The following is a 7,452-nucleotide window of genomic DNA, read 5'->3' as shown; positions in this document are numbered from 1 at the left end:
AGCCAAAAACTAGTCGATTTTGACGATGCTCCAGCCAGTAAAACAACCCGCCATTTTGCCCAACCTCTATGCTAGATATTTTCTAGTATATGAGCTTTCTTTTGCTTTAGAAAGCCCTGTTTTATTTGCTTTGAAGAGTGAGATACAAGCCCTCCAAGTTCAGGCCTCTGTTTTGGACAGTTTTGACAAGGTTGTGAGTTTCATGCTACATTAGATGCTACTTTAGCATCTCTAAGGTTTTAAAGTATTGAAAAGCATCAGTACAATTGTGGCTATAAATTTCTTTTAAGTTGCTATACCTGGATTTTCCTGGAATACTTTCATTTAGTCACCTCTATGAAGCATGCAAGTGAAAGCATCATTGATTTGTAGTATGGATTTTGGTTGCAAGCCTTTGCTACTCTAAATGCTTGTATTTTGAAGCTCTTCAACTCTTTCTAGCCTTGTAAGAGAGTAGACACTGCCCATTCTAGGTTAGACCCTCTCATGGCTACCATCTTGAATATGGATAAGTTCAATGGTAAGGGCTTTCACACATGGCAGATGAAGGTTAAGTTTGCATTGATGAGGAAAAACCTCTGGGGGCTTGTCAAACTGGCTTCAACTTCTTCTTCAACAGCCTCCAATGCTGGAGAATCCTCAGCTCTGACACGCCCGGCAAGAGATCCTGCTAGAGAGGAGAAAGCCTATGGCATCATTGCTCTTGCCTTAGGAGATGACTATATTCATCACATCTCTGATTTGGAGTCTCCTTCTGAAGCTTGGCAGAAGCTTCATATTATTTTTGGTGCTAGCTCTCACATCTCAAAATTGTCACTTAAGATTGCTTTCTTTGAATTAAAGATGGCTAGTGGCACTCCTTTGGCTGCCCATGTCAATCATATGCGGAGTCTCATGACTCAACTTGCTTCTATCAACTCTCCAATCACTACAGATGATGCAATGGTAGTTTTGCTCAAGAGTATGCCTGAAGATTATGATCATGTTGTTACCACTTTGAAAAATCTTCCTAATCCTAATCTTGAAGGTCTTATTTCTGCTCTTTAAGAAGAAGAAAGGGCGCACATGGAACTCCGGAGAGGCAATGACACAGCCTATGACATAAAAATCCAGAAGGGCAAGTTTTCACCTTGCAAACATTGTGGGAAGACTAATCACCTCTCAAAAGACTACTTCAAGATCAATCCATGCAAACACTGTGGCAAAAACAATCACCATGAAAAGTTTTGTAGAGCCAAAAAGGAAGCAACTACAAAGTCAGAAACTGCAAATCTACTTTCAGTTGATGTGCCTCCACAAGATGAGGCATCCTATGAAGATTATGCTTTTTGAATCATCTCCATTTATGCTCCAAATCTCCCTTTTTTATGTTGAGTCAAGGTACTCAGCCTGGATAGTCCTCCAAAATGAATGAAATAAACTATTGTGTTTTGTAAACACCTCTGGTCACCATATGATGTAGGCCATGTGTATGTGTTTTGCTCCATGGTACCTCCTGCAGACATTGTGTGCATGTACATGCAGGGGAGATAACCATTGGAAGGTCTTTTGTATCCCTTTTGTTTACTTCACACCCTTGGGAACCCCTTGCCAGCATGAGAACCTAGCTATAGATTTATCCTTGACCACCATGAGATGGCATGAGAAACTATGAGACTAGATGTATCCTTAACATAGCCTGAGGCATTCCCTTGAGGGGGGGTATGATGGGATATCTCAAGGTGTATGCCCCAGGCACACCTTGGTTTCTATGTGTGTGTGCTAGAGGCACAGTTAGGTGCCCATAAGCACTGTTAGGTGGTGGTAGAAGCCACATAGGATGATTGAGAGAATCTAGGAGCAAATTGAGGAGCTCAGAGGTCATCAGTGATGTCAGTGATCATGTAAGGGGTGCCTACTTAAGGACCTCACCTTTCTTCATTCCATAAGCAAGAATTCTCAGTTTGTGTTCACTCCATGCTTTCCTTTCGGTTCACCAACACATTATTCGGGGACCCACACATTGTTACGGTTATAATCGTAACAATGTGTGGGTCCCCGAATAATGTATGTGTATAAATATAGTCTCTTTAAAAAAATATTGAAGCTATTGTGACAAAACACAGGTCTCTCTATTTTTTTAAAGAGACTATATTTATACACATACATTATTCGGGGGCCCACACATTGTTACGGTATAATCGTAACAATGTGTGGGTCCCCGAATAATGTATGTGTATAAATATAGTCTATACCGTAACAATGTGTGGGTCCCTGAATAATGTATGTGTATAAATATAGTCTCTTTAAAAAAATATTGAAGCTATTGTGACAAAACACAGGTCTCTCTATCTCTCTATCCCCCTTAGTACTTCCACTTTTCCTTCCTTGCCATTATATCCCCCTTCCCCTTTTTGCCCTTGACTTAGTTTCACTTCCATCCCTTTTAAGAAAGATTAAGAAAGAGAAATCTTCATATTATTATGAACCTTTATAAATAGAGAATGGCAGAGACACAAAAAATAGATAGGAGCGTCGAATAAAGTTAATATGGAAAGGAAATCAAAGAATACTAACAACATTCCCAGCTCTATAATTAAACCAATTTTGTATGCTTCCCAGCCACATTTTTTAAATGATAGTTTTTAAAAATTTTACATAGTTAAAAAAAAAAAATCAAAGAGTGTTGATGACTAAAAGTTTGATGTTCGTAAATAGAAAATACTATACTAACACTATATACGAGTCAATGTTAGGGTCAATATAAGAATTGAAACAATTACGTAAAATAAATGCGTTACACAATGTTGTATTTCTCACATGTGAGCTCTACCTACATAGGGCTAAGTACAATATTATACCTCTTACCCCTCCTCCAGTAATGCCCCCTTCCAATCATCCCCCCTTTTAGTGCATTCTTCTTTAATGTCCCCTTCTTAAGTTGTGCCTCCTCCTCCCAATCTCTCGTGCCCCCTACTCTTTAATTGAAACTCCTCCTTGACCCCTAAGATAGGGGTCAGGGAGCAAGTGAAAGAGACATCAATGGAAACTATTCTTGCGATTTTTTGGAGGGGAGAAGAAGAAAGAACCAGCACTGATGGAAGTAGTAGTGATGGTAGTGCTTTAGCAGGTGACGAGGGCGACGACGGAATGGCTCAAGTTGCGATTTTTAAAGGGTTTTTGGAGCTCATCTAGAAGCCTCCTTAATTTTTTACCACCCTCCCCCGCCCCATACATTCCCTCCCCCGCCAAATTGCGCTAATGCATTTTTTGGTATCATAGCCCCCTATTATCCCTTAGTCTATGCCCTCTTCCTTTTCACACCTCTTCTGGTCAGCACAATTTCCCATTTTTCACGGACCGTGAGGGGCCGTTGTTGCAGAGCAGGAATTGGAAAGGGAAATGACAACTTCACTCAGTCACATACTTATCAAGCTATCCTTTTTATTAATCGACCCACAGAGACAAATCCTGCAGGATAGAAAGTACAGCGGCCTTAACAGCAGATTCGACCCTGGCGAGTCTTTTGGATTCTGGAACACCATCTCAGTACCCCCAAAGAGCAAAACGAAGAGCCAAAAAACATCCTAAACCTAGAAGTAGAGGATCTTCAAGAGTTGCTATTACTTGGGATGATTACAGTGTGTTTGCTTCGGAGGAAGGCACGGTAACGTGCGAGCGCGGCCAGTGGAAAGTGCTGTGGATAAAGGTCGTACTTCAGGTACCAATGCCCGGGGAAGCCTGTTCCCGTAAAGCTTGACTCACGGCACGACCCATCCTCTCTTTGCATGCTCAAGAGATACTTCACTCCTCGCTCTATCGATGAATCCATATTCATGCAGCTGCTGCTAGCAGCCCTAGCACTGCCCATGCCGTGAGGCAGCTGAGCTGCCTTCGCCAGCTTGAGTACCCTTCAAAGACGTATCGACATAGCTCAAACAAGTTTCTCCCCATCCCCCGTCTGCTTTCCTCTGTGATTTCACTAGCCACCTCACACCCCGTTTAATCTCTACTTGATGCGTCTCCAGTGCGATTAGTGACAGCGCTACCAAAGCTCCGCTGGTACCATACAAATAGTTCACGCCCCACCTTCCATACCAGGACCCTTCTTCGTCTTGCTCTTTGCGTAGATAGGCCAAGCCCCGATCAATAGCCGTCGCAGGGGGCAAGAAAGCAGCCGCAGAATCATCGTGGTGGTGGTGGTTATTATATTGCATCTTCAGCTCGCCCACCATCTCCAATACCCTTGCCGTGATATCGGCAGTGTTCGGATCTATCATCCCTTTATGGTCAGCGTAAGGAGAGTAGTTCAGCCAGTGTTGGTTGTTATCCTTGTCAAAAGCTGCCCACCCGCCCGCTTTGCACTGCATGCTAGTTATCCACTTCACGGCGCGTGTTATAGCCGACTGCTTCAAGGGCCCGTCCTCAAGCCGGATGGCATTCAGAGCCATCACCACCACGGCCGTGTCGTCGACGTCAGGAAACCAATTGTTGCAAAATTCAAATGCCCATCCTCCAGTCTTGCCTAAGGAGTTTTTGACAGCCCAGTCGCCGTACTTCAACACCTGGTTTCGCAGAAGCCACTCTCCAGCGCGCTGAAGCGATGGATGATCGGATGGAAGCCCTGAAGCGACTAGAGAACGTACCACCAAAGCTGTATCTCAAACGGGGGAGGCACCTACTTCCACCCAGTAACGATCTGCGGTCTCTCTCGAGAAATTCCGAAGAGCTTGGAGGCCACGTAAAACAACGGGATCGGAAACCTTGTAACCCAGCGTAGTGAGAGCCAGCAGAGAGAAGTGCACGGCTAAGGGATAACCGGCCCAGTCACCCGACTCTTCCTGCCGCTCCAGTGTCCATTTCTCTGCTTCTTTCAGCCCCGTCGAACGGAACGGTACGAGGTGTAGTTTCTCTGCTAGCTTGAGAGCAGAATCCACCCACACGAACACGTCCGTCCAGTTGCCCTGCAGGATTGGCACCAGTGGGAGTACAGGCTTTCGTCCCTCAGCGTAGAGCTCGTCCAGAACGATCGCAGGCGTGGTCGAAAAGACGAGTTTCCGATCGAAGACTATGATCAGAGGGATGGTGCAGCTCCTCGCCCAACTAGACATCTCATAGATCTTCGTTAGGAACCATTTGGGCAGGAGCATCAACCACGGAGGTAGGGAAGGGATACCACGCCAGTCGTAGCAGCCAATCAACGCGAGTCGTAACTTGGTGAAGACGCGTGTTTTGCTTAAACCTCCACGCTCGAGAATGAATCGGCGTGCATTTTGAAGAGCGGCATCAGAAGCGGGAACATCCAGCAGACGAAGTGCCATGTAAGCCTCCACTGTCATACTCAATTCGCCCCCGTCTCCGTAGAAAAGTTCCCAGCCACCGTGACTGCGCTGATGCTCTCGTATATAGATCTCCATTTTCTTCATGGGATAGGAATCGTCAATACGCAGCAACTTGCAGTACAGTAGGACGGCCTCAGTTGTGACACTTACATTACTCTCGAGCTCTCCCCACCAATATCCTTCTGGATGCTGGACAGAGAGAAGAAAATCTTGGCAGCGTTGGATCGCAGCGTCTAAGCATTCTTCAACGTTTCTTCCACTCGAGGCAACTTGCGGAGGATCTGATGAATACTGGCTGTAAGGGAACATGGTGTGTTCGTGTATTTGAACTTCACGTGGTATGTATCGGGTCACAAACGTTGTAGCGACGCAACGATTGCAGCTTGAAGCTTCAAAAATGCGAAAAGACAAAAAGTTAATACCTTCAATCGCTCTAGCTTTCTCTGAAAATTTGCAACAAACCAAGGTGAAACAGTCTAACATACCGAAATCCAAAAAGAAACCAGTAGAGTGTCTTCGCACGAGCCTTTCTACTAACCGATTGGAGAAGCTGCTCGTGAAGTCTCGATTCCTATCAACTCTGTAGGACAAGAGTCTGACCGAGTTATTTCTTGTGTTTGCGGAGAATTCACGTGATGTAGCAGGGAAAAGCCTCCCTTGGGCTTTTCCCGTGCGTCGAGGGCCCCGAGGGAGGTTGATTGAAAGCGACAGGAGGTTAAACCTCTAGCTGCGAGCTCAGAAAGCTTGTATTCCGTGCCATCTTCTTGGACTCGATGGCGACGAGATGGAGACAGGTCGCACGGTAGATTGTACTTCCTCACGCTATGATTGTACTTCTGCAAAATAATTGTGATTGATGGACCGCGGAGCTTGACGACAATGACCAGGCAGAAACACAATTCACGTGAGCATTCATATGAAATTTTCATAAAATTTTGCGATAGAAGGTTTTTGAGTTTGTAATTTTGAGGCCATTTTATTTTAGTGAAACTTAGAAGACTAAGCAAGAAAAAAAAACAAGAGCAAAATAAAATAGACAATAACATAATCACATCCAAACTTATAGTGTTCCTCTCTTTGAATGGCTTTTTGAGAAACTATCATCACTTCCCTTGTTCGATGCATCCGTATATTTCATAGTCCTTGGCATGCATTCATCTATTCATTCATTGAGCAAGTATATTTCATAGTCCTTGGCATGCATTCATCTATTCATACATTGATTGCTCCCTATACTTGAGAGTCTCGTTTTCTTCATGGAGGACATAACGGGTAACTTGAAGTTAAAGTTGAATCCTACTATTTTATTAAAATTTTAAAAGGAAAATAATAAAAATTTAAAGGGAAAACAAAGAATGAGTAAAAATATGGACATGCGTCCATTAGGACCCGATCGTCTCTACAAATGTTAGGGTTTCTACTTTATTATTGACTTGCTGATGTCCAAAGATTTGTACCTTTTCGGAATTGAAGCCCAACAAACACATGAATAAAGCTATGCTCACAAAAGAGCTCATAGTTCATCCTTGTTGCTATCTATATAATATGAGATGCAATATTGTGATGTGGACTACAACCATATGAATAAAGGTGTTATCATCCTTCGACCTTGCACCCAAAGTGGCTATCTTTACTCCCTTGTAATTGAGAATATGCATCAAGAGAGAGGAATGTTATAAGAATTTAGATTGAAAACAAGAAATGTTATGTGGATAAGAAACTGAAAATATTTGTATGATAATATATAATATATAATTATTACAACCACACACAATGTGGGTGGGGAGATGCCATGCTTCTTTGAAAATTTTATAATCTGAGGGAATGGACGCTTCCCTGGGCATCGAGTTTGAAAACATTCACCATAAGACGTGCAGGGCCACTTTTTGACACCCAAACCGAGGCTAAATACAAAGGAAAAAATAAAATCAAAAGTGTCAGCAAGTGGCTCGGTGTGCATGTTGCTATAACTGCATCCGTATCAAGATCGGTATGTTTGCATTTTCTAATGTCAGTATAAGCGTCAGTATATACCGATACATGTGTCGTCGGTATATACTGACGCTTGACAGAATCATAAAAAAAACATTTGTTGGGTAAGATGGGACTAGTTTTAGCTCCATTCTATCCC

At 43.4% G+C, this 7,452-nt stretch overlaps 1 pseudogene across 1 annotated transcript; it reads right to left on the bottom strand.

Annotated features, from left to right (window-relative positions):
* Positions 1–3,456: 3,456 nt before the first annotated feature.
* Positions 3,457–5,889, bottom strand: LOC147892135 (dammaradiene synthase pseudogene; annotated as a pseudogene). Its single transcript, XR_015542507.1, has 2 exons — positions 5,807–5,889; positions 3,457–5,710 (listed from the first exon to the last, which is right to left on the bottom strand). The product of XR_015542507.1 is annotated as a dammaradiene synthase pseudogene (transcript).
* Positions 5,890–7,452: the final 1,563 nt, after the last annotated feature.

The sequence above is a fragment of the Dipteris shenzhenensis genome, chromosome 17 (genome assembly GCF_047967505.1).
Source record: "Dipteris shenzhenensis isolate YYH24624 ecotype China chromosome 17, Dip_SZ_1.0, whole genome shotgun sequence".
Classification (NCBI taxonomy): Eukaryota; Viridiplantae; Streptophyta; class Polypodiopsida; order Gleicheniales; family Dipteridaceae; genus Dipteris; species Dipteris shenzhenensis.
Note: the sequence above shows the minus strand (reverse complement) of the source record. Positions and strands in the feature narration are given on the sequence as shown.